The sequence below is a fragment of the Anser cygnoides genome, chromosome 3, assembly GCF_040182565.1.
Source record: "Anser cygnoides isolate HZ-2024a breed goose chromosome 3, Taihu_goose_T2T_genome, whole genome shotgun sequence".
NCBI lineage: Eukaryota > Metazoa > Chordata > Aves > Anseriformes > Anatidae > Anser > Anser cygnoides.
Window position 1 is genome coordinate 46,842,956 of NC_089875.1, and position 24,535 is coordinate 46,867,490.

General features: G+C 41.8%; 1 long non-coding RNA gene across 3 annotated transcripts in view; it reads right to left on the reverse strand.

The window, feature by feature from the left end:
* Window positions 1–2,406: 2,406 nt before the first annotated feature.
* The window catches only part of LOC106049243 (uncharacterized), a 40,327-nt gene continuing 18,198 nt past the window's right edge, over window positions 2,407–24,535 (reverse strand). The window contains exons 4-6 of one of the 3 annotated variants that reach the window (XR_001214412.3): window positions 21,782–21,843; window positions 12,170–12,313; window positions 2,407–4,489 (exon numbers count right to left, since the gene is read on the reverse strand). This is a non-coding gene — a long non-coding RNA (uncharacterized lncRNA). Of the gene's footprint in view, window positions 4,490–10,180; window positions 10,435–12,169; window positions 12,314–21,781; window positions 21,844–24,535 lie in introns of those variants that run through there. The other 2 variants (XR_001214409.3, XR_001214411.3) reach the window with 2 other exon arrangements.

Here is a 24,535-nt window from a genome sequence, read left to right on the forward strand (position 1 = left end):
GCTTTTTAGGCTGCAGTTTCTTTCCAAATTGGTAATGCCAGAGCAAGACTCTGACAGAAAAAAAAAAATAGTATCTGCAAATAACTTTTCTAAACCTGCTATTATCATTATAAAAGAAACCAACAGTTGGGAAATACAGTGAGTGGTGTCTAACACACTTCACTTGTAAAACAGGAAATGCCCAGTATTTTAGAATATCGTTCCACTTACACAGCAGTCCATTAGATGAGCAATGCAGTAACTATACTGGCGAAAGCTGCCTTGACTCTTAGAGCTAGATGGAAGATTTCATTCTGACAAAGTGTTTCAGAGGAAAAAACAAGTTTCCTGAAGACATCCTTTGTAAGGCTCTGAAGGTCGGAGCAAAGAGAAGCAAAGGAAATAGCTGAAAGTTTGGGGTTCCAACTTTAGCTACAAGAAGTTTCTAGGGGAGAAGTGTTATTTATGGCAGTAGCTGGTGCAAATTGCATGCAAGATGTATTTCAAATGCCAGGCTTTAAAAATGTGACACAACTTTTTTTTTTTTTTTTTTTTTTTCTGTACAGTGAAGCCTGAAGACTGCGCAGTCTTTTTTTCTACTATCAGCTATACGTACCCAAATACACTTGGCTATTGAATTAACTGCCTGGAGGATACACCAATGCCAATCTAGAAAAAACATAGGCATGTCTTTCTCTCATTCTCTCCCTCTCTTTTCTTGTTTAAAATAATCTCTTCTCTTACTCCCCAGTAAAAGCAATAGAAAGTTTTCCCTGTGGTCACTTGTGGGTGGGCATAATTTAAGTGATTATGCTGCTATACGAGTCTCTTGAGGTAGGGATTAAGCCAGACGAAATGCAGGGAAGGTCAAGAAAAGAAAAATGTAGCACCTGTACCTCAACTCAAAGTGCATGCTGACCTTCCAGTTGCCTTGTGTAACATGTCAAACACCAGCTGCACTTTTCAAGAACAAACTCTCATCTTCAGTACCATTCAGCAAAGGCCAAGAGTGGGATTTTTTCCAGTTACTTTTCACCTCATTGTGCAATACAGTATTTACTCTCCTATAACTTCACAGTCAGCTGTTTTAAAATTCTGTAATTCAAGGTAAGTCAATAAATTGTTGCTGGAGAGGAAAATCATCACAAATTGGTGCTCTGTTTCAACATGTGTACATGGACTGTGGTTTTCAAGAGGAAGGGTGTGAATAATTAAAGCAAACCCACAAATTAATCAAAATTCAGGCACTAGGTTTCAGCTTTCTGTGTTAAAGTGCTCCTTTACACAGGGCTGAAGCAAGATCTCTGCACTCGAACCATCTCAAATTCTTAGAGTCCACACAAATATTTGAGTTTGTCATGACGTTTCTGGTTCCTGCCAAATTAATAAATGTGTTATTAATAAACCATTAATAAACTAGTACTGCCCCTGCATTTCAGTGTAGCTAGAAAGCCAGATCCCCCACAGTCTCACCAGACTCCACAAGTAATTATACGTGCAGCCCTAGGCTGTTCTTTTCTTCTCCCCTCCTTTGCCAAGATGGGAAGATGTTAAAGGAACACTTTTATGGCTAAAATATGGTGTTTAATCATTGAAAATTCTGTTCCCAGTATAATAGTGACTGCTGAGTGACAAACTACTTAATTTCACCAGGACTTACTCTGCAGTGTTTTCCATATTGTACAGAGACTACTTTTGGGGTTGGCGGAAAGTACCCAGATTACTACTTTTTGACTCTGTAGTATTTTATACTTACTTTATACTCTCATAAATGGCATTTCAAGGTGCTGAATAATGGATATTCAGGACACTGTATGAACACAATGATGTTTTCTTGATCTTGTTCATGTTGAACTGCTTATATGCAAGATGTAACAGGATTTACAGGTCTTCTGTGATTCAATTTTCTCACATCCTCAAATAAAATTAAAAAAAAAAATAATCCAGATTGGATCTTACTCCTTTTTCTAGACTTTCTCTTCTTCTTACAGCATAATCCTGTTGTCCTCTCCTCTGAATTAGTACGCAATTAGCTGGATCAATACTGTCAGCCTTCTTAATCTCTACATTTCAGAGTTACTTCCATAGAGAGGTAAATATAGCTGGCTTTAAACACCAGCTATGATTTAAAACCGAAGAGGAATGCAAAAGGATCACCTTGTCATCTGACAAATTGAATTGATTCTTATCTTGCTGGCAAAGGACGCATTGTTTCTGAGAGTGCACGTCTGTATTTCAAAGCAGGTAATTCTGCTTTTTCAGGAGAGAGAGGGAGGATATGCCATTTTCACTTACGGGGCTATTGCCTGTCACTTTACAGCTGGTCTCAGGTGATCTCTGTAAGACTCTCATGCCAAAACACTTTACTCTTTTCTTGACTGTAAGCAGGTTTCACTCCTGTGTTCAGCAGAGCTGGAGACAGATCTAGTCTTTGACATCATTAATGTGTCTGTAGAAAAAAACTTTAATACCCTACAAGGCATTACTGTATGTATATTTTATAAGACGATATCCATAAACATCAGCCCATAAAACTAACTCCATAAAAACATACTTTGAAGGAGAACTATTTTCTAAGACACTAAATCAGGTGAACATGATTTTATGTGGTATGTAAAATAGATCCCTTTCTTGGAAAAGGCCTGAGCCGCGTAGCTCAGATCCAGGTTGGAATCCGAACAGTCCAAAGTGCAAGGCATTTGGTTATGGCCCAAGCCCAAATCCCTCCAAATTTCCAAGGAGCTTGAGTCATTCACTTCTCCCTTTGCCTTGGTGGTTCGGACTTCCATGGACTGACCCCTCCATGGAGCACTTGGTTCTACCTCGTGTTTCGTGCCTGTGCTCACCAGCAGCCGAGCGGTACTTCTTGCTCCATCTGAAATTTGGAAGTAACACCTGCCCTTTTCACCAGTTGCTCTTCATCTCTGGCAAGCAGGTTGTTCACAATTTTTTTCCCCACCACAGCTTGTTGTAATCAAGTCCCATTACCATCTGCAAACTGGCTGCATAGAGGGCCTGGGCCAGGCTGCTGTTAAACACGCTAGGATTTTCTTTTTTTTGTCCAACCTGTGGAGATCACTGGAACTCGGGAACTAAAGGGTTCAAGTCCCAGTTTCTCTGTCTGTATAACTGATCACCGCTTTCCACAATAGGAACTCCTGTTTCTCGCACCACTGCCCAGAGGTGTTCATATTTCAGTTACTTGGCACGGTAACAAAATGAAGCAGTGTTAGCTGAAATAAAACGATGCCAATCCTTGGCTGAGCATCAGGGAAAGCAAAGCTGCCTTCTAATTCTCTGGGTGATTGACAAGATGGGGTAAAATCTCTCTTCAGCTCATGTGTTACTCTGTGGAGGCTTCACTACCCTGCAAGTACCTGATGGCTGATTTTCCAAGGGGAGACAGAGTTGTCTTGGTGAAGGAACAAGGCACCACCACATGCTTGCTAGCAGCATTTGAAATGCCCTACCTATCTCACAGATTGGGCATGCACCTCTGGTAGCCTGTGCTTGGCAGCCACTGCCATCCCAAACTGCATGTGAGGGTGAACCCAGTACAATGGGAATCACTGTAGCTCTGGTGCAAGGTGGTGGATGTGGCATTACAGCCGAGCCCCACAGTAGTACATGAGCATCTAAAGGACACTTCCTCTTAGTGTAGAAAGGGATTTGTTTCCTCCCCTTTCGCCCACACTTTTGAGTATCCTGCTCGACTCCCAGAGCTCAGTCGATAAAGAATCTCCCCCCATATGCTCTTATGAGCCTCTTCTTATTTTCCCAACCGTTTGTTCATGATCCCCTTCACTCAGCAAGGCTTTTAAAGAGGTGGGAACTAGACTTTCCCCTCTGGCATCAACAAGGGCAGAGTCCAGCAATGAGCCACTCCTGCTCTGTCAGCAGTTCACAGAGTATCAGCAATGCAATTAACCTAATGCCAGAAATGATAATGTGCCCAGCCCTTGCCTGTTCCACCCGTATTTTGCTCCCAATGAAGTGTCATAGCATTCATTGCTAAGTAGTTTACTGAACTTCATTTAATCCTTGCTCTTAGCTGAGGATTCACCATATGCAGTGGTTTTCCTCTCATCTTCTTGAATCTGCAGTAAAAGTTAATTATATCAACCAGGAGAAGAGGCTGGGATAAATGGCATAATACAGCTGACATGTACACCTTCTTGATACAACTCCTCCATTGTTATCTCAGGTCAAAACTGTAATTTCCTTTTTAGAGGTCCATTAGCAAGTTCTCCTTTCCCAGTGTCCTTCTGGCAGCTTTTCTTCTGGGCTATTTCTTTCCACCTCTGAAGAGGGAAACCAAGGAGAGCAGCAGTCCAGGTGTGGGTGCCCAAGGAGTCCAATCTTCCTCCTGCTCCCTCCCTCCTGTCTCTCTTTCTTCTGCCCCGAGGAGCATTTCCAGGTGTTCTCAGTGCTCTGCAGGATTCCCCAGCCAGGGAACGGAAGGTGATGTGTGAGCACTGATTGACTGCATCTTCTTCCCCAGTCCCAGATGCTATAAAAGAAGCATGGGTTCAACACCTTTTTATGAAACAAACAAACAAACATGTTCTGTTTTGCTTTAATCCATGAAAAACTCTAGAGGACCTAGGTCTAAGAGTCCATCCAAATCCAGGCGGGTACTTCAACATAAAGTGACTCATACAAGTCTACTAAGCTACTAAGAGGAATATGTGGAGATGCCATTTAAAAGAAAAGTGAACAAGAACGTTTTACAAGTGTTTCAGAAATGTCCTTTTCAGCAGTAACTGTGAGAATTTGAAGTGACAGTTCAGGAGGGAATGAACATCTACAAAACCTAGATGGAAAACTCATCAACCCCGTTTTTTACAAGCAAAAGTTCAGACACTTTTCACTTTTTATTTGGCAGCAATGAGAATATGAGATCACCGCATAGACAAAAATAATTATCAAGCCACTGGACAAGTTGCAAGTGAATAAATGGACCCACAGCATTGATATGGGAAATCCATACTTAATTTCCACAAGCAGTGCTTTTGTACCGAATGTAGCCAGCAAGTTTCAGCATTCCCCTAGTACACGTGATGTTAATGGTCACCACTGGAAAGGCTTTCCCTGTGCTTCAACAGGCTGCTTTCCTGCTGACGCAAGAACAGCTCTGTGGAAGGGCAGAAGGATTCTGAGCACACAGCCCCTGTGGGGAAGGATGGATTTGCATTTCATAATTTCAAACAGAGCTGTGAATATAACTGTATTTTCAGATGAATGGTTAGACAAAAAAAAATGTACTTACTTATTTTACCTCTTGGAAAAATTAAGATCAGATAAACTTTAGAACAAAGAAGCATTTCAAAGTGGAAAGTAGGAACATTTTGACACTAGCGAAAATAAGTATGCAGACTTCATTATAAAAATCTCTCCTCCACCACTCCTCCCACCCAAAACCAAAACTAAACAACCCCTCCTCTGCCCTCCCCCCCCAAAAAAAACTACCATCATCATTTAACATGTTTTAGTATCTAGTTTCAGTAAAACTGAATCTAGCCTTTTTTTTTTTTTTTCTGAAAAGGTATGATTTTGTGGTTCTTGGTTTGTTTTTGTAGATTTTTTTTCCCTAGACTCATTTTGAATAAGCTTTATAAAATATTTGATTCTCCTAATCCCTTCTGAGAATAGATATTTTTATCCTTGGTTTTAGAGTGAGAAAGAAAAGGAGACCACAAAACCAGGGTTTAAAGCCAGTATCTCCTTCCTTTGTTCATTCCTCTAAGTAATATTTTCCTATTTCTAGCATGTGGCTCTCCCCTATAACAACATATAATTCTTAATATATACAGCAGGACAAAAATGGGCATTTCTGCTGTATATCTGGAGTCTGGAAATGACCAGAGCAGCTGTCTGCACCCTTGCTTTGCTAAAACTCTCTGACAGTTCGCTCTTGCTATATACTGAACAAAGACAGTCATCCTTGCAAACAGAGATACTTTCCAACTGCATCTGTTTGCCTAGAAGAAAAAAACTATGAATTATTCTGTGTAATCATGCTCCTGTATTACGGCTCCTGTCAGCTTATATTATATGTGAATAACAAACCAATCTCAGTCCCACAAATTTTAAAGGAGAATGAAACCCATGAAGTATATATCACAGTAGCTGAAATAACCCATCTAGCAAGGGGAAAACTGAGCTTGTTCCAGGGAAAAGGATTGTATTCTGCCTGCACAGGAGAGAAAAATTACATCATTTATAATACTGAATAAAAACAGTGCTAGCCCCAGTGCAGAGAGGAAAAACCCAGCACTTTAGAGTATATCTCAAAAGATAAGGAAGTCACTCAAAAAGTCATGTGAATTATGAGTTCCTGCTAACATTTTCCTCTAGTCAACTTTTCTTCTATTTTTCACACGTATTTGATGTTTCTGTGGTTGAGTCTTATACTATACCCTATATATCAGGACTCCTTAAAACACCCTGTGGCAAAACTTGGCACAGAAGTTTGAGACAACGTCACCTCCAGCTGTCTGCCCACCACCTCTGCTTCATGCACCACCCCAGCAGCAGCCACGTCCTCACCGCCAGGTTTCCCTGCCCTGCTGGCTGTATAACTGCATAATTATGTTGCAAGCACGATGATGAGTGCTCTAAGCCATCACAAGCTCGCTCAGCAGCTGAGAGTGGGAAATGGATCTGGCTGAAAATTTTTTCTCCCCAGGTTTGTCTTCACGTGGATCTGCTCTCCAGATGGCCACATAAGCAGTTGTGCTGGCACAAGGGAATGGACGTGCAGAATGGGGATAAGGAGCCAAGCTCTGAGACAGGGAATCTATTTTTAATTACTTCTTCAAAGCCCACAGGGTGGGTTGGTACATATGCACACTTATACCCTCATGAAGACTTTTTCTTCTCTTACATATTTCCTCCTTAGTGGAGTAAATAAAATTTGTGGACAGAGGAATGTGGGTTTAAAAGCTTTTCAAGCAGCATTGTCTTGATATTAGACCATCTTTCCTTGCTTCCCGATATTTCAAGAGTTTATCATTAAAATAAAGATCTTAAAAAGTAGCCAAGAGGATGCTCTTTTCCAAATAACCACTCTTGTTTTCAAAGGAAGGGAAAAGTTGAACATAGAATAGCTTAAATGTAACTCATAATTAAGATTCAAGTGCACCAAAAATAAATGTCTTCAAAAACAGATCACCATCATTTCTGGACTCCTCGATCTCTATCCTTGAGAGAGAGTTACTAGTTTTATAATTAAACCATCTCCATCAAGTGCTAAATATGACTTGGAGGCCCAGGAATGAAGAGGTCATTCTTCAGTGACGCTTAAGACTTTCGAACATTACATCTTCACTTAGTATAAAAAAGAGAAGTGATCCAAAACCACGATGATAATCAGCAGTCAACTTCCTATGAAAGTGCTGAAAACCTGAAATCCAAGACCTCATCAAAAGACCTTTTGCTTTCCCCTCTGTTTTGCTAGTTGTCTTTTGTCCCTTCGGCTTGAAGGTACCACCTGTGCCGGTGGCATTTCAGTAGCTGTGTGGAGCAGCGGTTTGGTATGGGAGGGAGATGTGTCAGCGAGTTATGAGAAGCCTACAAGGAGCACATGCAAGACTTCATTCAGTAATTTAGTCAGGGTTTCCCACAGCAGGCCTTCTAATCGGCCCTGAGCAAGACGCATTGATGTCTTCTGACAAGGACGTGGGCTTTTGTTTCTTGGAAAAAGAAAAGGGGAGGGGGAGAGGGCACAGTCATCAGGCCTAAGCTCTTTAACTGGAATTTCTCACTTCCCTGGTTCTTTGCCAGGCTTGTTTTTGCTATCAAACAATCAAGTCTCAGTGGACAACAGAAAGGTTTTTGTTTTTCCACTGAATTTAAGTCTTCTGTGAACTCCAAATAGCTCAGCAATAATCAAGGTTATACAGGATTTTCCACCTTCAAAATGCTGCTGAAGGCTTTCTTTCAGGCTGCAATGCTGCCATTGCAATAATCAAGCTGACTGAAGGCATGTGGATGCTGTGCTATAAAGGGAGAGCTGGCACCCACACTCCATTTATGTTAAATTGATGTTTGATTTACTATTAATAGTCCTTTGAAAAGAAATGAAAACAAATCCTGCATATTGGTCTTGATGTTGTACGTTTCTCATAGAACGTGCTCAATATTTGTACAGCACACAGAAAAGACAGAGACAAGTCTGCATCTGTATCCTCTTGTCTGCTTCAGCCAGCACAGTACGAGAGTTTTTTAACTTGATTGAAAGCAGAAGTACCTTTTCTCCCCAACCCATTAGAGAGATACAGATGCAAGCTGGTAGAGAATGTGGTCTGTACCTGCTCAAACAGCCCTGCAAATCACATCCTCTTCGGTGGCACTAAGCCACAGAGCGTGGCTGCGGCTCCTAAAAAAAAACAGTTTGTTTTGCAGTCGTTGCTAAACTCATCCTTCAGCCCCTTGTGTGCATCTGTTCCCGGAGGCTAGAGGACGGCTGCTGCTGCAACGCTATCCAAGCACGGCTGCCAAGGGGGCTCGCCCCCCGCAGTGGACAGGGTTGGAGTTAACAGCTAAGCCTCCTGAAGCGCACTGTGCCTAATCAGTCCCTTAGGACACCCCTGAGCTGTTCCTTAGGCCTTACCAGGCAGTTTCTAAAGAACACGAAGAAAGTAGTGTGAAAGGAGGCAGTGGTTATGTTAGATTAACACAGCGAGAGAAAGTCCACTGCAGGAGGAGAGTCTGCTACTTTTTGGCTTTCTGTACCCCACTTCACATTATACGGCACTGAAGGAGCAGATATGAGTCAGTCTAAAACTGTGCCTGGTTTAAGTCCATCTCCTGAGCTGCCCAGTTCTTTGGTACTTTGGGTGTCCTTTTTGGCATCCACCTGCCCAGCCCACCGGTCCATGCTGGGACCAGTTGGTGGGGTGACTGGGCCATGCAGAGCAACAGCTAGCATGCAGCACCCACTGCACAGCATCTGGGGAAGCATGCAAGGGGAAAGGAGCATCTGAAGCACTGGGGAGATGCTGCCTCTCTCAAAATACTCAGAAGGACTCTGTAAGGCAGAGGACGAAGAGCAAGGCCTGCCAGTTGCTGTTCCATGCAGAGACCTGGCCATCAGCGGGGGAGGGAACGGAGGGTGCCTGGCCCTGTGCAGGGGCTGGGCACCCCTCAGCGAGGGCAAGAAGGGCCTGCACAGTACCCCTGCAACAGGCTGGAGGGATCTGCGGTCAGATCAGCCCACAGGTTGCTTGACTGCATCCCAAGCTTGCTTGGCTAGTGGGACAGGAGGGGCCAGTCAAGACATTCCTCTGCTGTGGCGGGGCAGGGCCACTCACACCACAACACCACTGGAGGAGGAGACCACTGGTTTTCCCCAGCTAGCCAAGGCAGTATAACTTCCCTGTGAACTCTTTTATTTAGCAGGAGCACGCCACAGGAAGGTGCTGCATGTTGCAAAATCTGCAGATTTTGTTGCAAAAGCAGAACACAAGCCACCTCCCTAGAAAATTACAGCAGGATATAAACAGCACCGTAAGTCACGGTGTCTACAACCATAGCAGCAAACTGAAGTGGGCCAGGGCACAGATCCAATCACTGGCATGTGAGTGTCTGTGTTGTTTCACTGCTGGTGTGCTTATTGGCACACTTCTGGCCTGTGCCAACTGACCCAGACAATATCAAGGCATGTTTCGGGGCATAGCACAGGCCAGGGACTTTTCACAATAGGCAGTACTGATGAGGTTACTCGGCCCTAGGAGCAAGACAGCCTACCTAAGTGACTGCAAGCTGTGCAACTTGCCCTCAGGACTAGAGGAGCCCTGGTCTGGTTTATTTGCTAGTAGGGATACACTGAGGCCAGAGCTGTCTGCAAAATGTCATAATTACTGTTGTGGATATTTTCACTAAAAAGCCATAGCTATGCTACTTAGAAGAACAAATATAATGTACTAAAGATAGGTTTGGACATTTATTAAAATCACAGAATTGTAGGGGTTGGAAGGGACCTGAAGGGATCATTGGGTCCAACCCCCCTGCTAAAGCAGGTTTCCTAGAGTAGGTTGCCCAGGTAGCCATCCAGACGGGAAAAAAATGGTGAAAGAATAAGTCAGATACATTTGAAACTGCATAGTATTTCTGTTTTATTCTTCATGCTAAAAATACCTGCCAGAGGCTAAATCAGGTAGTTTATAAAAACCCCGATTCTCTGACTTTACATGTTATTTTCTTGCCTGTCAGGCTCTAGAAGGTTGGCTGCTCCCAATCTAGGGCAAGCAACTTTTAACATCATAGCTATCAGCAGTGATCAAAGCTACTTCAGACGGAAGTTCAGTTTTGCCTGTGATCCTTTCCTCTGAAGGGGTAAGTCCTCAGCAAGACACAGCACCGAACAAGCCAACCTTGTTTGTTGTTTACAATATCTGCTCTGAGAGAAGGCTCTGCTAGCAGTGGATACGCTGCCAGGGGCAAGATGAATTCCTGAAAATATCAAAGTTATCATTAATTTCACTTCATCAAAGATCACTGACAGACAAATTGCGGGGAAGCTCGCCCCTTCCTGAGGATCCTTCCTGTCAGGAGACTCGATTCCTCCTTCCCCCACACTGCAGGCCCCTTTCCAGTGGCAGGCCATGAGGTTGCCACAGCTTCACATGACACCTCCGTGACAGCCTCTGCTCTGTGAGCCACCGCGACACATCTCAGAAACATTGAGACTATGTGTTTCTTTCCTCTTCAGGTTGTTCCCTTTGACGAATTCCCTGTGAACATCTACAGAGTTTTAATCCCTCTTAAAAGCCCCCTTTGGTTGTGATGCTTAAAAAAAAAAAAACAAACACAACCCCAAACACCACTACTGTGAAGGTTTGGTGAGTTGAGACAAGCACTTGTCACGTTGCTCTGACTCCACCAGACATGAAGGCCTTCCAAGAGCCTCCCTCAGGGCACTCTCCTGAGAGTCTGATGTTTGGTTTTCAGAGAAGTACTCATAAAAAATGTCCCCCCTCTCCATTAGCAGAGAGTCTGGCAAGATGGGTTTCACTGGGCGAGAGCTACTCTTGAGGAGTTCTTTCCTTCCCCACTCCACGCCACTTCCACTCAATACAACAGTATTTGAATTCCTCAGCAGGCTGCAAACAGAAATCAACAGGAAGGGCAGACGAGGTTGATCAGCTTTGCACACAGCAGGAGGTGCTACTGCAGTCATCAAGTATTAGCCCATGGGCTTCAGCCCTGGGACAGAGGCAGCAAAGGTGGTACACCACACTTGCAAGTACACAGAAAGATTCATCTCAGCATCACCGAAAACACTCTAACAAGCAAGGCTTGGTTACACGCAGCACAAAGCCTTCAAATCAACCACTCGGTGTTTACACTTGTGCTGCCCTATGCATTCCCTCTTCCAGGGGAAACATTCCAATATTGGATAAATGATTCCTATTAAGAAAAACGGAGATTGATACTAACAGATCACAATCACCTGCAAATCATTTGGAAAAGAGCTCCTTATCGGTTTATGTAAAATCACAAAATAAATTCAACATGCTAATTATTCTCTACAATGATAAACAACTCATGTATTTGTTTGGGGTGTTCTGTGATAACAGAAGCCAATTTTCTCATTTTTACTGACAACATTGCAACCCAGGGAGGCTTTTCATTGACTTGCTTGTTCTCATTTGTCCCAAACAGCCAAATGACAATTGAAAACAATGCAACACAGCAGTGACACAATGGAGTAATTCTGAAGGCAGATTTTACAACACTGATAAAGATTGGGTGGTTTTTCTTCCACATGATGTACAAACCTCTCCGTCAACTGTCTCTAAAGGCAAGCTCTTGGGGCTTGTGTTGGATGTCACAACTGTAAGTTTAGCAAACGTGTGTGGAAATCTGATGGGTTATTTATAAAGGCCTCCTATGTAAATATTGATGAGCCAACTGTTCAGCTAATTTACTCATCATAGATATACTGTATGTGTGAGCCAGAAACATAAAAAGCTTACCAATGATGAAAGTCTCTGGATATGGAAAGACACTCTTTGAGGTCTGCAAAGTCCATAGCTGTAGTACCCTAACAGAAGCAGTACTAAAGTGTCAAGACAGCTAATCTCTTCTCAATTCTTTCTTTCCTACAAGTGTATGTCAAACCTTCCTTTCACAAAGATCATTTGTATTTTTAAAATATAAAATATAGACATATTTGAGTACTCACATTGTTTATTTTCCCCTAGAAATCATCATCTGTTGTCATCCAGGGGTGCTCTTTCAAGTCTGAATGCCATTGATCCTTAGGTTCATTTTATAAGTCCACCTGCAAGTGGATCACAGTCCACATGTTTGTACCTCTGTATCCTATCTGTAGAAATCAAATATAAACAAGTCAGACTCAGGATATGCTGTGCAAAGCCCCCTTATTTTAGTCCTAGTTCTTACATCACTGACAAATGAAGGAATGGAGAAAGAAAAAAAAAAGGGGGGGGGGGGGAGGGTTGTGGCCTAAGAAGGAAACTGAAGAGCTAAAACATGCATGCTTCCCAAAATGTATAATTGCAACAGGACCCCCAAAAAGGTACTTCAAAACCTGCAAGTTTTACATCTTCTCCACATGTATCTGACAGACCATTAAAATTTGCCTGTATATCTCAGAGACAGAGAAGCCTGGAAGTAGAAAGAAGTTGAAACTCTGAATCAGATCACAGGTTTTTTTTCTTTGTCCATATAAATGAACAGCCCAAAAGGACCAAAACATCTTTAATTGAAGGCAGACTGGATCTGGCTACTCCAGGTTCCTGCTGACTGAAAAGGGAGGCTGTTCAGGCTGTGCTTCACCATGGTTGGCAGCTTGATACTATTTGCAATATTATCATTAGAGTGAAGATGATGGAGTTGTATTTGCAGTCCTGAGAGGGAAAGAGTTGAGATGGAGCATAAGATAACTGAGGGAGAGGTTTTAGTTTAAAACCTAGCTCTAACCAGGGGATGGGGAGTGGGGGAAGCAGAGCTGTTAAAATTTGCTTGTTCTCCAAATCCAGTATGTTCTGCAGAGACAGCTGGATTTTGATGATGTTTTGGCAATACTCAACTATGAGTTCAATGGAAATGTGCCTTTCATTCAAGTCATCTCACCTGGCTCCTGGCCAGTCCATCTCTTCTACTGTCTTGAAGTCAGAGACCCCAGCATCTGATGTAGCCTCCAACACAAATTTCTTTCTTTTTTGAAGCAACATCCTTTCTTCCTTTGCCTTTTTTTTTTATTATTTTCAAGTGATGCTTCAAATGATATGCTTCCTGCCCGCCCCCCCCCTTTTTTTTTAATGAAAATTCAAAAGCAAGACAATTCCTCCTCTCCCTGACTGTGCCACTTACTTTACCTGTTTTTCTCACCATTGTGTTGCAGTAAGGTCAAGTGCTTTGAGGATAAAATGGGCATCTGGCCCTAGTTTCAAAATGGCTTGATGTTAGGATGTAACAAGAACTACTTGAATGCCTCAGACACCTTTTCTTTCTCTTTTCTCTCCACCTTCCCTCTCCAGCTAGCCTAATCCCTGTGATCCCTGCAATAATGTTGTTACGCCTCTTTTACCTTCCTCCTGCTAGCCTATTCCTTCCACCTAGGAAGGCTCTGCTGCAAGTTACAATGTTTTATGATTGTTACCTCATTTCATAAACCTTACATCAAAGCAAATATTAACTGCCTACGCACCTCATTGGGCTTGTAACTGATGCTTCACCGGTGGCCGTTCAGTGACACCGCGCAACACAGCACGACGAGGCAGACCTAGCATCTACCCTGCTTTTTTTCTACATTATCTTCGTCCTTCCTCTCAACTGGTCTGGGGGTTTCAGCTGTCATGTACCAGCTTATTTTCCTTCTTCCTTTCATATGTACATAACAGAATGCTTTTTTTCCTTCTCTGTAGCCTTATGAGCTCAGACCACTGTCTGCCTTAATGCCCACAGTGCCTTTGCATTTTCCCTATGAAGCAACTAACAGCTTCCTATTAGCTTCACCTGAGATAATGAAGACTTACTCAACAAACCAGCTGTTTGGAAACGTGCAGAGGACTTCTACCCTCTAACTGTGCAGCAGTACACTGAGCAATTCCTCACTGTGTTATTTTAATAAGCCTCTTTAACAAAACTTCACTAAAGCTATTGTGGTAACTTTTGTCCAGAGATTCAGGAAATGCATTTCATTTCCTTTGGTGGAGACTTTGGCTTATCACAGCAAAGTCAAATCCTTTGAGTTTTCCTTGCATTAGTCCTGCTAGTGAGAGCTGAGCATTAAAACCCCAAACAAATAACAGTTTAATACATTACAGAACAGGCAAGCAGGCATTGCCAAGACGTAAAAGGCAGAACGTTTGCAACTTTATTATTGAGCAAGACTATCTTTTTCTTCTTTACAACTGAATTCTGAAGATTGCTCCATAAAAATAAAATAGCCAGGTAGACCAAAGGATATCTTTCCTCTGAAATAGAAGATTAAATGTAAAGGCTGAATGGCAGATCCTTAAAACCTGGAGATGAGATTGTCAAAAGACTTAGTCGCTGTTGTGCTCTTTATTTGTTCCAGGCTTGAGAGGGGAAAAGTAACTTATCAGGTAAAGGAACACAAACTTTCCTACTGACCATATGTTTAAATATCAGCTTTGTCTCACTAATAATAAAGACCTTTATTTATTTATTTATTTATTTATTTATTTTCTAGCTGAAAATTTACTTCCCTGCTTGTTCTCACTTGCCAAAATTTTCTGCTGAGAAGTGTGATATACCTTCGTATATTATAGGAAAGGAAGAACATGTATCCAAATAAACGGAGATTTTATGGGTTCAGAAATATGGGTCTTAAAAAACAGCTAAAATGCACTATACTACAGCCGAAATAATAACTTTTAGCAATTGGTATATCCTGAGTATATTCTCACTTAAATGAAGCATTAAAAAAGCTAAGATTGTGTCTTCACTAGAAAAACAGTCTTGGAGGAAATAAATGGTCAGCCATATTTACATCATTTAAAATCCCTATAGGGCATGGGCACCTGTAGATTTTACTTAGGTAGGTAAATAAAGGAAGCATTGTGTCCCAAACAGGTGGGACATGCCAGACACCTAACTGACCTCGGCAAACCAAAGTAAGCTAATCTACAGTAAAATTAACACCTTCCTGCAGTGAAAACACATCCTAAATAGGACATAGTTGTGACAGGGTAATAAATTCTCAGCTTTGCCTGGGGAACCCTTCTGAATTCACCTTGGCTGACATGAGATTGCAAAGAAAGGTGTTTTCCAGTCCCCCTTGAGCTGTTCGGGAGCCAAGTCTCTTCCTGATGTGGTCCATTGCAAGGACCAGGGTAGTTCCTGGCCCCGCACCAGAGCAGTGTTTCCACCTGCCTCGTCCAAGGGCAGGGGGCTCACAGCAGCAGCACGTAAATGTCAAATCAAACTGAAGGTATTTATTTTCTAAATAAACGGTGGATAATATCTCAGGAAAGGTGTTAAGTTGCATAGATTTCATTCCTGTCATGGCAAACCAATTCTATGTTGATCTGTAAATATCTGACTTTGGTCTGGAGAAATTAAGCAAGGACGCTGGTTTGGTAGATGGGACAATGCCATGCTTCAGATTATGGCCTCATTTCCTCTCAGGCTTCTCCCAGAGAGGGCACACACTCAGCCTGTGCATTATTAAGCTACACTTGGCACTCTGGCAAGCAAGCCAGCCAGAGACCAGGAGAAACTGCTACTTTTATTTTGCCTTCTTGAATCGAGACTGCCGCACTGACATAAATAAGCACAAATATTTCCAGAAGGTTGCATTTTCAGGGCTTCCTTGCCTAATGCAAACAGCAGCAAGCTATTATTCAGTTGATGAGCAAACAAGAACACCCACATCCATTTGGTCGAAGCAGCTCCCTGCCACCATCACGCAGCACATGCTTAAAATGATGGCCGGGCTTGGTGACGTTCATGAATAATGGAAAAGGAGAGAGCGGCCAGCCTGCACCTCCCCTCCTGGAGATAAGTCAGGAGGACAAGGGGTATCTCCCTCCTGACGCTCTGCTAATTTGAGCAGCTTTGCTTGCTGGAAGAGTTACAGGGAGGGAGGGTTAGCAAATTCTTCTGAGTCTCCAGTGTGCCAGAAATTTCCCCAGAACACTTTATGTCACAGCATCTGCTTTATAGTGGGTTTAAAAAAGAAGCACCCTACGTAATCAGCACAATCAAATCCATGCACAGTGAAAGTTGATGCACAGAAACTATTCTGCAGATATAAACTAACACACATTTTTCAGTGTGCTGCCTTGCCAAAAAGCTCAAAGTTTTGTGAGAAGGGAGGAAAATTAATTCCAGAAAAAAGAAACTGTTATAGATGGCGATTAGCCAGTGCCAGTCCAGTCTATCCCAATCCCCATTTTTTGGCAGCGCCACTTTCCTTCCTCACAGAAGGACGGGATAACAGAAAACTCATATTTGGGAAATAAAGAGCAGAGAGAGCCACCGGCTTGCATCTGACAGGAATTTCTGCAGCAGCAGGGAGAGCCTCATTAGAATTTTTCCCATGACACACCACAAAAGATGGCTGGAGAAAACAAAGTGAGATGCTGGAGCTCAGTATATTTCTTTGTCCTTGAGAAGCCCAGCCTTGCTGAATCTCACGGGCTAATGCATGCATAATTTGGGGCAGCTGATTAAGTTTATTGTGTTCCTGACTAAATCGAGAGGAGTGAGGAGGGGAGGGGGAGAAGAAACAAAGTTGGCTTTAATTAAAGCTCTGCAATTGTCTTTAATATTTACATAATGTGCTATCATAATTGCCTCTGATTGGAGACTTAAGATGACAGAAGAAAATGACACACTGAGGAAAGTCCCCAGCTGAGGAAACAAAACAAAAAGACACCCCCTACCCCTCCCGTCTCCCCAGGCCAAACCAAAAGCTGTGGAAGAGGAATTGCACAGGGGCGCTCGGTAAACATTCAAGCTCTGAAACAGGCTCTTGTGGGCATGGCTCCTCCCATGCCCTTGCAGAGACCATGGTATCTGCTGGCTTCAGATGTTTTCAAATGTTTTAAGCATCTGTGTGAGGTCCCTTCTGATTTGAGATGGTAGACATTTTGCTGGTAACTACATGAAAAAGCAGGCACCGTTCTGATCCCAGTGTTGCTGCAACCACTTGGGAAAAAAACACTCCTTGCAGTCTCCTCCATGGAAAACTCGTCTGGTTTTGTTCATTGAATTGCCCAATAGAAAACAATAAACATCGTTTATGTTCTTTTTGTGAAAAGAACTATGTAAAGATTGCTGGTGATAAAGAGAGTTTCATCAGCTGGGAGCAATAATAAAGTTTCCATGACACTGATGTCGCTTCATTTTGTAACAGGCCACAGCGTCATGTGAACATAAGGCTTTGCCTCTGCATGTTTTTCTCAGACATTTAAGATCTGTGTCTAACAGAGTCAAAACTAGATCAGTGTGTTCTCTGTAGATCGTGCAGGTCCAATCTGAATCCATGAAGTTTTTCACAGGTTCCCCTAACGAGAAAATGCTGATTTGTTTCCATTATTTCATGTTAGAAATGTCATCACTGAAAGCTTTGATATAGAAGTTTTCCTAACAGCCATGGAAAATCACCATTTTATAAGTACACAAAGTGCCATAATTTCCATTTAATGGTCACAGAAGCCACTGCAGAAAGTCCGTCTTCTAGATCCAGAGAGGAAGGACTCTGAATTTGCCTCTCAAGCCACTGCACACTTTTGCCTTAGCCGTTGCTTGCAGCTGAGCTGCTGCCAACCTAGTAGTGTTTATTTCCCATCACCTGGAGCTGGGCAATCGGAGATACGTTTGGTGGTCCAGGTTCAGAATGAAAAGGGGACACTCGTGTACTCCTTTCAGCTCTCACATCAGTTTCCTCAAGAGCAGACACATGACCTAGGCAAAAATTATCAGGGTGCTGCATCTCCCCATCAGCTTCCCTCACAGTGACAAGTTCAAGGTCTCTCTACATTAGCAGGCTCTGGCCATTATGTGCTGAGCAGCCAATGACCAAGATGTGGAGGCAGAGGAGAGGGTCACCCCATCACTTTAGCACCTCTGCTTTCCTGGCAGAGAGCCTATGCAATGCCTTTTGCTTGGACTGCTTATTATAGTGATCTTTTCTATAAATGGCAAGCAAACAATAGCAGTGAGGCAGCCAGGCCCTGGGAAATAAACCTGCTATTACCAGCCACAGTTGGAGCTATCTTGGAGGACTAGGATTAAAGTACAGTAATCTAACATACCTTTTTTCACTAACATACTTTTTCATACGGATATCAGTGTATCCACTTAAGAGACTTTGGTTTTCTATTTTTGATTGCATTGGTTTATCTTTCCAGGCAATGCAATACAGATAAACCAAAAATGAGTTTGTGTCCCTCCCTTCAGAGCACAGCTATGACTCATGAAGTTTGTGCATTCACTTGGAAATACAGTGCTGCATCATTCTCACTATATAACAGCAATAACATACAGAAACTCCACTGATGCTCCAGGCACCAAATAACCCATTTACTGGCAGGGAGGCATTATACGTGCACTGTGTTTTCTCTTGCACCTGACTCAGAATACAACAGGGACCAACAGCAGACTCAGGAACCACTTAAATGTTTATTACCCTGGTCAAACCCATTATTTATGTTCTTTTCTCTTCATTAAAGAAAATGACAATGCCAGAAGTGCATTAACATCATTAGATACACAACACTCTATGAAATGCCTGGGAAACCACTTACAACATCCCTCGAGATCCTGTACTTGGGTCATCTTGACAATATCCAAAATAATGCAGTTGCTGGTACCAGCAAGAACTTTCTACCAGTAACCATAGACCTTGTAGGAACAGATATTGATACAAAAAGTAATTTTTCCAAGATGCTAATATCCCTATAATTCAAGAACCAAATATTGCTTTTTCCTTCAGATTATTCCATGTCAAACAGTCAGGTGCACGCTTTTCCGTGTGTGGTCACCTTTTTGCCTATGATACAATCTGAGCATAAAGTTACCTCACCGGGAATGTGAGCAAGTTTTCATGAGAAAAGCCATCGGGTACAAAGAACAATATGGAATGAGTATTTCTACCCTAATCTACACTACTTTGGAGAAGAAAGCTGTAAAATTTCAAATATCAGCACAGGCTGGTGCTTTATTCCGGGCCTGACCACTAACTCAATTTTGCAAAGAAAAAGAGCCAAAGATAGGTCAGAAACTGCACTGTAAGTTATAGCCAAACTGTCAGTGGAATGGGTTATTCTCTACCTTCTTTTGGTGGCAAGCAGTTTGTTTTGTCCTAGCTGTTTGCATTTGGATTGCATTTCCAGACATATGAAAGTTATGTGGGGATAAGGCAGCTGAACAGGTGGTCCTCTTTAAAACTCTTTTCTATTTTGATGGTATTTCAAAGTAGAGATGAGCACGGAGCACTGGTTGAGGTAGAATCTCTTGCTGTAGCTCACCATCTGCCATTGCACAGTGCATTACAACATTTATTGGCTTTACTTAACTGTTAATGAAAAACTACCATCAACAGCTGCCATCACTCCCACTACAGATTGTAATAAATAATAGTCTGTTTGGCTCACAGCCCTCTTTCTCATGCTGTAAAGAAATAAGAGCTAGGGAGTCCACAAAGATTCAGTAGAACCAGGGGCAAGGAAAGATGGTTGGAACTCTGTGATCAATTTGATTTTTATTGAAATTGTGTTTTGCCCAGCCTTGACAACCATTAAAAAATATACATATGTTTATAAATGGGTAATTAAGAGGATCCCAATTCTGCTTTTCCCCAGGGTCTTTTGCATTGATTACAGTGGGAGAAGAGAGAATCCACTGGCCTATTACAGCAAATCCACTGGTCTGTTAAAAATGTTAGCAGTTATAATTGGTTATGCACTCAATATCAGACTCTAGAATTTTGTCTTGTTTTGATGTTTTTTCATAAATTGGCTTTGTTTTTCCCCATTTTTAATCAAGTTAAGAAATCCTCTGCTTCATTATCTCTGGGGTTTATTGACTAGATTTTGAAAAGACCTCTACTTCTCTTTGAGTATCTCAAAAAAGTCGCTAGGATCCCAAGGGTTCTCCAGAATTTCTACTGGAAATTTGGCTGACCAATATCAATTTGGCTGGTCTCATTTTCAGACTGAGGAAATCCAACTTTTGAAAATATGTCTCCAAACATCTGCTTGTAGGTGTTGTTTCTAATCCTAAATCGGAGTCCTTTGTTATTCACACTTAGAAAAGTAATATAAGTGAGTGGGTCATGGTCAGTGTATTAAAATAATAGTATTTAGTTACATATGAAGTCACCATAAGATTAGCAATAAAGACATATTCATGGCTCAACATCTCCTCCAAGTGAAAAGCTCCACCCATGTTCTCTACAGATCAGTGAAAAGATGAGAGATTGGATAACTGGAACAACCAGCAGCAGTGAAGTGACACGCATGTAAGCATAAATCCCAATGAAGATGGAGACACAGAAAGCACAGAGCGGACTGGTACCCTGCAGTAGGGGCACATTGTATCTTATCCAGACTTCACTTAGACTTCCCTTAAGTAAGAAAGTGTTGAGAGAAGTACACTATGAGTTCATCCAGTAAAAAGCCAGCCTAAGAATAAGTTTAGAGATATGGGAAATGCGCTATCTCGCGGCTATTCTAGAACAGGTGACTATTTTCAGACTCTCATCTTATTTTCTTTACCTATCAAGTATTATATTTTCATTTTCTACTATGATAACTACTATGATAAATCCACACCATGTAATTCCAAACAATTAGCTATATTTGGAGTTAGAAAAAAAAAAAGAAATTTCACTTTCATTTCCATGGTTCTTGACACTACAAGAAGAGAGCAGTATCTAAACAGAGGAGGAGTGAGCAGATGAACAATTTTATCAGCGTATGTGAGACTGGCAAGATCAATGCTGGAACACCACAGACAAATCTGTTATCTAAGTTGTGATAAAGATACTTAAAATTGAAAGATAATCAGAAACAATGAAGAAGTATTTTCCATAGGCCAGAGAAAATGTGCTACAGTAGGAGAATTAAGCAGCTCATCCTGCTTAGAACAGGGAATTCAAGAAAAGGGCAAATATACAGAAGTGACTTGACAAAGTACATACATATAAATGATTTTCCAGGGATAAACAAGCGTCTAATAAACCTCTAGACTAAATTACATATTTTCAAAGATATAAACAAACCTTATTTCTTCTCCTTTACCTTACTGGGCTCATCCCCACCCCCTACAGTAAGAGAGATTAACTCATGCAGTAAAATACCAACAGCAATGGTGACTCCATCTCTGACATCCTTAAACCAGGATCAAATTTTTATTGGCCAAGCAGAAGTTACCGAAATCAGTACACAGATACCATGATGAATTTAGTGGCCACTAAGGGGGAGGAAGTCAAAAACAGGATATTTCATGGTTTTTTTTTTTTAAATAATTGTTTTTTTATTATTATTATTAATTAAATATAATTAAGTGCTTTATTGATAAGCTGAAATGATAAACATATTTCTTTCCAAATTTCCTTCCTTTGGCACAGAAGGGGCTTCCAATAGGTAACAGGGAAACAAGCTGATTACATCACTGTCTCCAGCTCATTTGCCACCCTTCATCTGCTCTCCTGAGCTTGGGACATCCTTAGACACAGTGAACATGGGGATCCTATTCCCACCTTTTCCAGCCCTCTCTTCAGCCAACTCTAGTATGTCTGTCCTGGCTTAATACCTCTCACTTTTGTGAGAATAGGGAAGGAATATCTTCTCACCTTTGTAATATACTTGGAGAAATTCAAGTGAGGGTTGATATTCAGTTGCCACACACATCATACTAAAAAAAAAAAAAAAAGGAAGAGAGAAGGAATCTGAGTGTTGAATATCAGAAACACCCAAGGCAGGAACAGATTTAATAGGAAAATTACTTCTCCCTTCATCCAGACCAGACCATCTGGTTAAAGGCATGAACTACTTCATGTAACACAGTCCTAGATCCACAGCTGGGTCACATCTGCCCACAGCACTAAGGAAACTTCTTATTTCTGTGAAGTTATTCTGAGTGAAAGCACCCACACATTTGCTTTCACAACACTACAGATGAGTAGCACCACTCTAGAAATGCAGCCACCATCCACACACTCCCCAGTGTGACAGTGGACTCAGACTGTAGGTCTGTAAACAGTTGGACCCCTAGTTATCTAACATAAAATGGGCTCTTTCAAAGAATATGTTTGAGATATCACTCATTACTAGAAAGACTATTGACACCTGCCTTTCCTTGGTATTTCAGTCACAGATTTGGCATCAGAACTGCCAGAGCATGTTGCAGTGACTCAGATGACTTATGCATTAAGGTATTTTTGTGGCAGAGAGCTGGAATACTTCCCACATTTCCCCTTTTGTCTTTCAATAGAGACAGATTATCCCTTCCTTTGTCATTTCCCATTAAATCCCTATAAACATATACTTCATCAAATCACAATGTCTGAGGATGTTAAGAGCTATATACTCTCCTCCCTATACTGGCCACTCTATGTAATCTCCTTTTCTGAGGGTTCATTGTCTGAGGATGAACCAGGAATCAGCTTATAGGAATCAGGCTCTGTATGTTTGATGCCCCAAGACCAGCACTGTATGAGCTCTTCAGCTGCAAAAGAAGAAGCTGAGGCCAGAGAGCTTTGAGGTCTCAAAGCTCAGAGGCCAGGGGCCCTTCAGGTTTGCAACACACAGAATAGGGGGCTTGTGAGATTTCTCCACTCCAGGAAAAACGCCCAGTTTCCTATATAGCATTCAGATCGATGTAATCTCAGAAGCAACAAAACATATCTCCATGAAAACAGATTCCTAGAGGGACATTAGAGATGTAATTTTTTACCCATGTGAGAATCAAGTTTCAAAGCTGTGCCTAGGAAACCAAAATTCCAATTCTAAAATAGTCAAAATTTCCAAATAGTGAAAATTCTCTCTTATATCTTTTCCCCCAGATCATCAGTGACCTTTGAGGATGGGACATGTATAAGTTGTCCTGAAACAGGCAAGCCATCTTTATTTTAAAGCCTGCACAACCCTTCATTTGGTATGAGCTGTAAGCACATAAATCAATGACCATTTCAATTGTCTGAGGACTTGTCCCTGTCAGTAAGGTAGTTCAGCTCCTACACCTCCTCCCAAGGATGAAGGCCTGCACCAACCTCCTGGCAGGTCCCCTCCCCACCAAGAGAGCTGCTGCCTCTCTAGTTGTGGAAGACATGGGCTTTGTAGGGTGCACAGGGAGGTCCGTGGTTTATATAGCTTACACAAATGCAATTGAACCAACTGGGATAAAACCTTAAATCAGTCTTGGGCTTGCTTCCAGGATCCAAAAGTTTTTGGATTTTTGGATTATGGTTTAAGACTTGCAAGGATTGTGTTGTGATGAACAGAAGAGAAAATCTGTTCTTGCACATTCTCCTGTGGTTTCTCTCCGCTACTTCTCCAACAGCTTTCTCTAAAATACCTCACAAGCTGTTGCTTTCCTCTCCTCACCTTTCAACAGGACATGGGCAAAGCTATCTTTCATTTTATGGAGCCACGTAAGGCCACACAAATCCCTGTGTTTTCCATGTTACATAATGAAACCTATGATAGTTGAAAAGTCTTTGGCATGAGTTACACAATTTCTGTCTATTCAGAGTGTCAATCATTTCTAAGGATTTGGTACTCTGCATGGACTTCACTGTTTGTGGTGATAGGACTATTTTTCCTTCCCTTGCTTCTGCATACCAAGGTCCCAATTTCACAGCCCTTCTGCACTCACTCAGGTGTGCGATCTTATCGACTTCTGCTGCAGTAAAGACAGACATATGAATGAACATGCCAGGGCTTTACACTCGTCTGACATATTTTGGGCACAATGCTATCTCCTTTTGATATAAATCCAGAGTAAATCAGTTTAAAATAATAGATTTTTCCTTCTGTGTGAAGACAATGGAGATGGAAATAGTAAGTGGAATAATAAATAGCAGAGTACTAACTAATGCTGTTTAGCTATAAAAACTTTACTTTGTAACACAGTGATTGATGTTTTTATTAGCAGCTTCAAATATAAATATTCTCCCTTTACTGTGATCAACAGCTTCAGAGACTTTTGATTATTACTATTTTGTATCCTCTCTGTTTTAATTATAATGTGCTTTGCACTTCTCTAGCAATTTTCATCTGAAATCTTAAATTACTTTGCAAGCATGAATTCATTAAACCTTACAACATCCCTCTGAGGAAGTTGTTTAATTAATACACCCAAGTTATGGATGGGAAAATTCAGGCACACAGATAGTAAGTAATTTTCCCAAAGTCACAGAGTAAATCATCAAAAAGAACAGGAAGAGAATTTAAGGACCACATGCTGACAGGTCACATGGAGATGAAGCTGGAGAGATGTTCTGTAAAACTAACACTGACCTTGCAGGTTCCCACTGACCAGAAACCAGCTCAGGGTCCCCCCCTTCCCCACTGCCAGACCACAGACTATTGCACCATCCCTGTCT